The following is an 11,262-nucleotide window of genomic DNA, read 5'->3' on the forward strand; positions in this document are numbered from 1 at the left end:
ATCTGATTTTTGTTCAAATCCCTCAATTTCAGCCAGAAAATACCTGAAATCACAGAAAAACACACAAACTCATAGTAAAGTCCAGAAATGTGAATTTAACATAAAAACTAATGAAAACATCCCTAAAAGTAACTAGATTCTACTAAAAACATACTAAAAACAATGCCAAAAAGCGTATAAATTATCCGTTCATCACAACACCAAACTTAAATTGTTGCTTGTCCCCAAGCAACTGAAAATCAAATAGGATAAAAAGAAGAGAATATACTATAAATTTCAAACTATCAATGAAACATAGCTCCAATCAGATGAGCGGGACTTGTAGCTTTTTTGCCTCTTGAATAGTTTTGGCATCTCACTTTATCCATTGAAGTTCAGAATGATTGGTATCTATAGGAACTCAGCGTTCAGATAGTGTTAGTGATTCTCCTAGTTCAGTATGTTGATTCTTGAACACAGCTACTTTATGAGTCTTGGCCGTGACCTTAAGCACTTTGTTTTCCAGTATTACCACCGGATACATAAATGCCACAGACACATAATTGGGTGAACCTTTTCAGATTGTGACTCAGCTTTGGTAAAGTCCCCAATTAGAGGTGTCCAGGGTTCTTAAGCACACTCTGTTTTTGCTTTGGACCTTGACTTTAACCGCTCAGTCTCAAGTTTTCACTTGACACCTTCACGCCACAAGCACATGGTTAGGGACAGCTTGGTTTAGCCGCTTAGGCCAGGATTTTATTCCTTTAGACCCTCCTATCCACTGATGCTCAAAGCCTTGGGATCCTTTTTATTAGCCTTGCCTTTTGGTTTAAAGGGCTATTGGCTTTTTGCTCTTGCCTTTTGGTTTTAAGAGCTTTTGGCTTTTTCTGCTTGCTTTTTCTTTTTTTCTATATTTTTTTCGCCATTTTTTCTGCAAGGTTTGTATTCACTGCTTTTTCTTTCTTCAAGAATTATTTTTATGATTTTTCAGATTATCAAATAACATGTCTCCTTGTCATCATTCTTTCAAGAGCCAACATATTTAACATTCATAAACAACAACTTCAAAACACATATGCACTGTTCAAGCATTCATTCAGAAAACAAAAAGTATTGTCACCACATTAATATAATTAAACAAAGTTCAAGGATAAATTCGAAACTCATGTACTTCTTGTTCTTTTGAATTAAAACAGTTTTCATTTAAGAGAGGTGATGGATTCATAGGACATTCATAACTTTAAGACAAATTTACTAAATACTAATGATCATGTAATAAGACACTAACATAGATAAGCACTTAACATAAAGAAAATGAAAAACAGAGAATGTAAGAACAAGGAATGAGTCCACCTTAGTGATGGTGGCGTTTCCTTCTTGAGGAACCAATGTTGTCCTTGAGCTCTTCTATGTCTCTTCCTTGTCTTTGTTGCTCCTCCCTCATTGCTTTTTGATCTTCTCTAATTTCATGAAGGATGATGGAGTGCTCTTGATGTTCCACCGTTAATTGTCCCATGTTGGAACTTAATTCCCCTAGGGAGGTGTTGATTTGCTCCCAAAAGTTTTATGGAAGAAGGTGCATCCCTTGAGGTATCTCAGGGATTTATTGATGATGAGCTTCCTCATGTGTTTCTTGAGCTCCATGAGTGGGCTCTCTTGTTTGCTCCATCCTTTTCTTAGTGATGGGCTTCTCTTCCTCAATGGGAATGTCTCCTTCTATGAAAGCTTCAGCTGAGTAACATAGATGGCAAATAAGATGAGGGAAAGCTAGCCTTGCCAAGAGGGAGGACTTTTCGGTTATTTTGTAGAGTTCAAGGGAGATGACTTCATGAACTTCTACTTCCTCACCAGTCATGATGCTATGAATCATGATGGCCCGATCTACAGTAACTTCAGATCGGTTGCTAGTGGGGATGATGGAGCGTTGGATGAACTCCAACCATCCTCTAGCCACAGGCTTAAGGCCCAGTATTCTAAGTTGAACCGGTTTGCCTTTTGAGTCAATCTTCCATTGAGCTCCTTCCACACATATTTCCATGAGGACTTGGTCCAACCTTTGATCAAAGTTGACCCTTCTAGTGTAGGGGCGTGCATCTCCTTGCATCATAGGCAAGTTAAACGCCAACCTCACATTCTCCGGACTAAAATCTAAGTATTTCCCCCGAACCATGGTGAGATAGTTCTTTGGGTTCGGGTTCTTACTTTGCTCATGGTTCCTAGTGATCCATGCATTAGCATAGAACTCTTGAACCATTAGAATTCCGACTTGTTGGATGGGGTTTGTTAGAACTTCCCAACCTCTTCTATGGATCTCATGTCGGATCTCCGGATACTCATTTATCTTGAGTTTGAAAGGGACCTCGGGGATCACCTTCTTCTTGGCCACAACATCATAGAAGTGGTCTTGATGAGCTTTGGAGATGAATCTTTCCATCTCCCATGACTTAGAGGTGGAAGCTTTTGTCTTCCCTTTCCCTTTTCTAGAAGATTCTCCGGTCTTAGGTGCCATCAATGGTAATGGAAAAAATAAAAAGCTTATGCTTTTACCACACCAAACTTAGAATATTGCTCGCCCTCGAGCAAGAGAAGAAAGAATAGAAGAAGAAGAAGAAGAAAATATGGAAGAGAGAAGGGAGAGGTGTATTCGGCCAAGAAGGGGAAGAGAGGGTTGTGTTGTGTAAAAATGTGGAAGAATGGAGGGCTTTATATAGGGAAGGGAGGGGGGGTAAGGTTCGGCCATAAGGGTGGGTTTTTGGTGGGAAATTGATTTTGAATTTTGATGGTAGGTGGAGTTTATGAGGTAGGTTTATGGGGAAGAGTGGATGGATGTGAGTGGTGAAGTGGTGATAGGGAAGAGAGATTGAGGTGATTAGTGAAGAGTTTTGGGGAAGAGTGTTTATTGAGAAGAGAGGGTGAACATTGAGAAGAGGGAAGAGAGTGAGTGGTGGTAGGTGGGGATCCTGTGGGGTCCACAGATGCTGAGTTGATCTTGTGGGGTCCACAGATCCTGAGGTGTCAAGGATTTGCATCCCTGCACCAATTAGGCATGTTAAATGCCTTTGCATGCAATTCTGGCATTTAAACGCCAAATTGATGCTTGTTCTGGGTGTTCAGCACCCAGATGCAGCATGTTTCTGGCGTTGAACGCCAGCCAGATGCTTGTTTCTGGCGTTCAGCACCAGCTCTTCCTCAGTGTGCATTTCTGGCGTCTGAACGCCAGGATGCTGCTTGTTTCTGGCGTTCAACGCCAGATCCATGCTCTGTTCTGGCGTTGAACGCCAGCCAGATGCTTCTTACTGGCGTTTAAACGCCAGTGAACTCCTCCTCCAGGGTGTGCTATTTTTAATGCTGTTTTTAATTTTTCTTCAATTTTTTTCAGTTGTTTTTGTGACTCCACATGATCATGAACCTATAAAGACATATAACTAATAAAAATATAATTAAATAAAAATTGGGTTGCCTCCCAACAAGCGCTTCTTTAATGTCAATAGCTTGACAGTGGACTCTCATGGAGCCTCACAGATGTTCAGAGCATTGTTGAGACTCCCCAACACCAAACTTAGAGTTTGGATATGGGAGTTCAACACCAAACTTAGAGTTTGGTTGTGGCCTCCCGACACCAAACTTAGAGTTTGACTGTCGGGGCTCTGGTTGACTCTGTTTTGAGAGAAGCTTACTGTGCCTCTTTTCCATGTTTACAGAAGGATGTCCTTGAGTTTTAAACTCAAGGGAGTCCTCATTCAATTGAAGGACTAGTTCACCTCTGTTAACATCAATCATAGCTCTTGCGGTGGCTAAGAAGGGTCTTCCAAGGATGATGGATTCATCTTCATCCTTCCCAGTATCTAGGATTATGAAATCAGCAGGGATGTAAAGGCCTTCAACCTTTACTAATATGTCCTCTACTTGTCCATAAGCCTATTTTCTGGATTTGTCTGCCATCTCTAATGAGATTTTAACAGCTTATACCTCAAAGATTTCCAGTTTCTCCATTACAAAGAGTGGCATGAGGTTTATTCCTGACCCCAAGTCACATAGAGGCTTCTCAAAGGTCATGGTGCCTATGGTACAAGGTATCAGGAACTTTCTAGGATCTTGTTTCTTCTGAGGCAATCTCAATTGATCCAATGCATTCAGTTCATTGGTGAACAGGGGAGGTTCATCTCCCCAAGTCTCTTTACCAAATAAATTGGCATTAAGCTTCATGATTGCACCAAGGAACTTGGCAACTTGCTCTTCCGTAACATCTTCATTCTCTTCAGAAGAGGAGTACTCTTCAGAGCTCATGAATGGCATAAGGAGGTTCAATGGAATCTCTATGGTCTCTAGATGAGCCTCAGATTCCTTTGGTTCCTCAAAGGGAAACTCCTTATTGATCACTGGACGTCCCAAGAGGTCTTCCTCCTTGGGATTCACGTCCTCCCCTTCCTCTTTGGATTCGGCCATGATGGTTATATCAATGGCCTTGCACTCTCCTTTTGGGTTTTCTTCTGTATTGCTTGGGAGAGTACTAGGAGGGATTTCAGTGAGCCTTTTACTCAGCTGGCCCACTTGTGCTTCCAAATTTCTAATGGAGGACCTTGTTTCATTCATGAAACTCACAGTGGCCTTAGATAGATCAGAGACTAAGTTTGCTAAATTAGAGGTATTTTGTTCAGAGTTCTCTGTCTGTTGCTAAGTGGATGATGGAAAAGGCTTGCTATTGCTAAACCTGTTTCTTCCACCATTATTAAAGCCTTGTTGAGGCTTTTGTTGATCCTTCCATGAGAGATTTGGGTGATTTCTCCATGAGGGGTTATAGGTGTTTCCATAAGGTTCACCCATATAATTTACCTCTGCTATTGCAGGGTTCTCAGGATCATAAGCTTTTTCTTCAGAAGATGCCTCTTGAGTACTGTTAGATGTAGCTTGCATTCCATTCAGACTCTGAGAAATCATATTGACTTGCTGAGTCAATATTTTATTCTGAGCCAATATAGCATTTAGAGTATCAATTTCAAGAACTCCCTTCTTCATAGGAGTCCCATTACTCACAGGGTTCCTCTCAGAAGTGTACATGAACTGGTTATTAGCAACCATGTCAATGAGTTCCTGAGCTTCTGCAGGCGTTTTCTTTAGGTGAATGGATCCACCTGCAGAAGTATCCAATGACATCTTAGCTAATTCAGACAGATCATCATAGAATATATCTAGGATGGTCCATTCTGAAAGCATGTCAGAAGGACACTTTTTGGTCAGTTCCTTGTATCTCTCCCAAGCTTCATAGAGGGATTCACCTTCTTTCTGTCTGAAGGTTTGAACATCCACTCTAAGCTTACTCAGCTTTTGAGGAGGAATGAACTTGGCTAAGAAAGCCTTGACCAGCTTATCCCAAGAGTTCAGGCTATCCTTAGGTTGAGAGTCCAACCATATTCTAGCTCTGTCTCTCACAGCAAAAGGGAAAAGCATGAGCCTGTAGACTTCAGGATCTACTCCATTAGTCTTAACAGTATCACAGATCTGCAAGAATTCAGTTAAGAACTGAAAAGGATCCTCAGATGGAAGTCCATAAAACTTGCAATTTTGTTGCATCAGAGAAACTAATTGAGGTTTAAGCTCAAAATTGTTTGCTCCAATAGTAGGGATGGAGATGCTTCTTCCATGTAAATTGGAATTAGGTGCAGTAAAGTCACCAAGCATCCTCCTTGCATTATTATTATTTTTGGCTGCCATCTCCTCTTCCTGTTCGAAAATTTATGTAAGGTTATCTCTGGATTGTTGTATTTTAGCTTCTCTTAGTTTCCTCTTCAGAGTCCTTTCAGGTTCAGGGTCTGCTTCAACAAGAATGTTCTTATCCTTGCTCCTGCTCATATGAAAAAGAGGGAACAGAAAAATAATAATAATAGGGATCCTTTTTGCCCAGGTATAGAGGTTCCCGTGTGTGAGTAGAAGAAGAAAAGAATGTAATGTAAAAAAGGGAAGAAGAGAAAATTCGAACACAGATGGAAGAGGGGGTTCGAATTTGGGTGAGATGAAGTGTTAGTAGATGAATAAATAAATAGAAGGAGATGAGAGAGAAGGAGGATTTTCGAAAATAAAATTTTGAAAAGGGGTTAGTGATTTTCGAAAATTAGGAATGAAATCAAATTAAAATTAAAAATTGAAACAATTAGTTAATTAAAAAGAATTTTTGAAAAAGAGGGAGATATTTTTGAAAATTAGAGGGAGAGAGTTAGTTAGGTAGTTTTGAAAAAGATAAGAAACAAACAAAAAGTTAGTTAGTTAGTTGAAACAAATTTGAAAATCAATTTTTGAAAAGATAAGAAGATAAGAAGTTAGAAAAGATATTTTAAAATCAAATTTTTTAAAAAGATATGTTTTAAAAAGATATGATTAAAAAGATATGATTTTGAAAAAGATAAGATAAAAAGATATTTTTGAAAAGATATGATTGAAATTAGTTTTGAAAAAGATTTGATTTTTAAAATCACAATTAATGACTTGATTCACAAGAAATCACAAGATATGATTCTAGAACTTAAAGTTTGAATCTTTCTTAACAAGTAAGTAACAAACTTGAAATTTTTGAATCAAAACATTAATTGTTGATGATATTTTCGAAAATTATGAGATAAAATTGAGAAAAAGATTTTTAAAAATATTTTTAGAATTTTCGAAAATAAATAAGAAAAATGAAAAAGATTTGATTTTTGAAAAAGATTTTGAAAAAGATAAGATTTTTAAATTGAAAATTTGATTTGACTCATGAAAACAACTAGATTTTAAAAATTTTTGAAAAAGTCAATCCAAATTTTCAAAATTTATGAGAGAAAAAGGAAAGATGTTTTTTTTTTTAATTTTTGAATTTTTAATGATGAGAGAGAAAAACATGAAAATAATGCAATGCATAAAAATTTTGGATCAAAACAATGAATGCATGCAAGAACACTATGAATGTCAAGATGAACACCAAGAACACTTTGAATGTCAAGATGAACACCAAGAACTTATTTTGAAAAATTTTCAAGAAAAGAAAACATGCAAGACACCAAACTTGGAAATTTTTAATGTTTAGACACTATGAATGCAAGAATGCATATGAAAAACACCATACAACACAAAACAATAAAATATGAAGATCAATCAAGAAGGTTTATCAATAACAACTTGAAGATCATGATGAATGCAATGCATGAATGCATTTTTTTTCGAAAAGTGCAAATGGAGATGCAATTGACACCAAACTTAAAACATGACACAAGACTCAAACAAGAAACATACAAATATTTTTTATTTTTATGATTTTATGATTTTTTTGGATTTTTATTTTATATTTTTCGAAAATCATTTGAAAAAGAAAAATAAGGATTTCAAAATTTTTAATATGAATTCCAGGAATCTTGTACTCTTAATCTAAAGCTCCAATCTGAGGGTTAGGCATGGCTTAATAGCCAGTCAGCTTTAGAACATACATCAGGCATGCAACAGCTGATATTCCAATTAACTTGCCTCTATGCTGATGGTTGGAAGCCCCTATCCAAAAGAATTAGACATGGCTTTACAGCCAGCCAGGCTCCAACTTTTTTCATGAAACTCTAGAATTCATTCTTAAAAATTCTGAAATAATTTTCGAAAACAGATGAGAAATTTTTGAAAGATTTTTTTTTTTTGAAAAATTTTTGAAAATAAAACAAAAAGAAAATTACCTAATCTGAGCAACACGATGAACTGTCAGTTTTTCAAACTCGAACAATCCCTGGCAACGGCGCCAAAAACTTGGTATGTGAAATTGTTACTCAGATTAGGTTGTAAAATTTGTTTGTTCGTTCTTTCCCTGGCAATGGCACTAAAAACGGATGCACAGAACCATGGTCCAAACATAACTTCACAACTTAGCACAACTAACCAGCAAGTGCACTGGGTCGTCCAAGTAATAAAACCTTACGTGAGTAAGGGTCGATCCCACGGAGATTGTTGGCTTGAAGCAAGCTATGGTCACCTTGTAAATCTCAGTCAGGCGGATATCAAATAGTTATGGAGTTTTCGAAAATAAATAATAAATAACTAAATAGAAAATAAAGATAGAAACACTTATGTAATTCATTGGTGAGAATTTCAGATAAGCGTATAGAGATGCTTTCGTTCGTCCGAACTTCTGCTTTCCTGCTATCTTCATCCAATCAGTTCTACTCCTTTCTATGGATGGCTTTATGTAAGGACATCACTGTTGTCGATGGCTACTTTTCATCCTCTCTGTGAAAATGGTCCGATGCGCTGTCACTGCATGGCTAATCATCTGGGGGCATCACCATTCTCAATGGCTGCATCCCTTCCTCTCTGTGAAAATGGTCTGATGCGCTGTCACTGCATGGCTAATCATCTGGAGGTTCTCGATCATACTGGAATAGGATTTACTATCCTTTTGCGTCTGTCACTACGCCCAGCACTCACGAGTTTGAAGTTCGTCACAGTCATTCAATCCCTGAATCCTACTCGGAATACCACAGACAAGGTTTAGACTTTCCGGATTCTCATGAATGCCGCCATCAGTCTAGCTTATACCACGAAGATTCTGATTAAGAGATCCAAGAGATAATCATTCAATCTAAGGTAGAACGGAAGTGGTTGTCAGGCACGCATTCATAGGGAATGATGATGATTGTCACGTTCATCACAATCATGTTAAAGTGCGAATGAATATCTTAGAAGTGGAATAAGTTGAATTGAATAGAAAAACAGTAGTACTTTGCATTAATTCATGAGGAACAGCAGAGCTCCACACCTTAATCTATGGAGTGCAGAAACTCTACCGTTTGAAAATAAATAAGTGATAATGGTCCAGGCATGGCCGAATGGCCAGCCCCCATGAAAGTCTAAGATAGCATAAAACTGATCAAAGATGTCTAATACAATAGTAAAAAGCCCTATTAATACTAAACTAGTTACTAGGGTTTACAGAAGTAAGTAATTGATGCATAAATCTACTTCCGGGGCCCACTTGGTGTGTGCTTGGGCTGAGCTTTGAAGTTTACACGTGAAGAGGTCATTCTTGGAGTTGAACGCCAGTTTGTAACGTATTTCTGGCGTTCAACTCTGGCTTGTGACGTGTTTTTGACGTTTAACTCCAGACTGCAGCATAGAACTGGCGTTCAACGCCCTTTTGCGTCATCTAAACTCGGCCAAAGTATGGACTATTATATATTGCTGGAAAGCCCTGGATGTCGACGTTCCAACGCAATTGGAAGCGCGCCATTTTGAGTTTTGTAGCTCCAGAAAATCAACTTTGAGTGCAGGGAGGTCAGAATCCAACAGCATCAGCAGTCCTTCTTCAACCTCTGAATCTGATTTTTGCTCAAGTCCCTCAATTTCAGCCAGAAAATACCTGAAATCACAGAAAAACACACAAACTCATAGTAAAGTCTAGAAATGTGAATTTAACATAAAAACTAATGAAAACATCCCTAAAAGTAACTAGATTCTACTAAAAACATACTAAAAACATTGCCAAAAAGCATATAAATTATCCGTTCATCAGTACTCAAGCAATTAATCAAGCAATTGTGAAATTGGATAATCCATGGACATTGATTGATGTGTAAGAAATTTTGATGAACAAAATGGTATATGAAACTCACACAACAATCAATGACACATATTGAAGTTGTTGCAACACCTAAGTGACATAGAGGTGAACCACACGGATGCTATGGAGCTTAGGAAAAAGAAGATAGAAGTGGAAATCAATCACATAGCAAGCATGGTCCACAAAGCTTATAAAGCTCAAAAATATGTCGCTAGGTAAGCTTTCGATCCAATTTCACGATTCCACAAACTCAATGCATGAAATAGGTGATGATCAATTAGAACAAGCATCCTAAAAAAATGCATTGATAATGTACAATTGCCTAACAATAGATGATGAATGCATGATGGCCAAAACATGCAATTCAAAGAGTTAAGATGCATGAAGGCAATGTAACAAGTACTTGGTATTCACAAATGTTCAACATGAAAATTCAAGACCAAGTAATAAATTGCAACCTCAACAAAGGAATCCAACAATAACAATAACAACAATGATGTTAAACTAACATCCCATTAGTAATAAGCAGTAGTAAATGGTAAACAAGATTAATAATCCAACACTTATAATGAAAAACAAAAATTAAACTAACTAACTAACTAAAAGAAATGGTGTTACATGGTGTTTGGTAGTGTCGGATGATGTTTGAAGGGTGGAAAGAGAAGAGAAGAAGGAAAGAAATGGAAAGAGGAGAAGAAAAGAGGGTGACTGAAACAGGGCAATCCACGCATGTGCGACATGTGCGCGTAAGCGTGTATTAAATGAAATGGAAGCGACGTGTACGCGTGCAATGCGCGTACGCGTGCATGGCAAAGCAGAGAGTCGACGCGTACGCGCAAGGTACACGTGCGCGTGCCCTGGGGCACAAAGTTGGCACACTTCAGGCACAACTCTCGGGTGAATGTATGGGAAGTGGAAAAATTCAATCCACGCGTACGCGTACATGGCGCGTCTGCGTGGATGGCTGAAATTGCTTGATTCACGTGTATGCGTGGAGTGCGCGTGCGCGTGGGTGGTGCTCTGTTTTTCAAAATTTTTCTATGTTTTTGCACCAAACCAAGCATTCCAAACCTCCAAACAACTACCAAAACATCATAAAACCTTATTTAACCTACTAGACTACCAAACAAACTTAACAAATCAATCAAAACATAGAATAAAACCTATTTTACTAATATTTACAAAAGAGAAAATGAAAAGATGTTACCATGGTGGGGTGTCTCCCACCTAGCACTTTTGTTTATTGTCCTTAAGTTGGACTTATGGGGAGCTCTTCATCAATGTGGCTTGTGCTTGAATCCATCCTTGAACATCTACCAACGTTTGGACTTCCATTGTGCTTCATCATTCAAAGTTAATAACTCCAAGCCTTGATGGAGTTCTTCACAAACCATAGGCTCCCAAAATTGATCTTCCTTGTGCGATCCGGGATCCCACACTTTGTTTTCACACCCGTCTTTGAGTTGATCATGGTGGTTTCCTCTGGGTGGCAAGAGAGATGAATTCTCATGGAAACACCAAACTATTCTCCTAGACCCATCCAATTGAGCACGAGTCCAACCTTTGTATTTCATGTTTGATGCATCAACCTTAATGAGCGTTGATTTGCAACGCCAACCACGAAACATCTTTCTTTTACGCTTCATCCCACAAAGCATCCTAAGTTGACCATCTGTTTCAAGCAACCCATATTCGAGTGGGATAATAAAGGTAATAGAATG

The 11,262-nt window shown here is 38.2% G+C and overlaps 1 non-coding gene across 1 annotated transcript; it reads left to right on the plus strand.

Moving 5' to 3' along the window:
* The first annotated feature begins 5,187 nt into the window (after positions 1-5,187).
* LOC112746354 (small nucleolar RNA R71) lies at positions 5,188-5,295 on the plus strand. The gene has a single exon (XR_003174243.1). It is a non-coding gene; the product is annotated as a small nucleolar RNA R71 (small nucleolar RNA).
* The last annotated feature ends 5,967 nt before the right edge of the window (positions 5,296-11,262 follow it).

Source organism: Arachis hypogaea, chromosome 14 (genome assembly GCF_003086295.3).
Source record: "Arachis hypogaea cultivar Tifrunner chromosome 14, arahy.Tifrunner.gnm2.J5K5, whole genome shotgun sequence".
Lineage (NCBI taxonomy): Eukaryota > Viridiplantae > Streptophyta > Magnoliopsida > Fabales > Fabaceae > Arachis > Arachis hypogaea.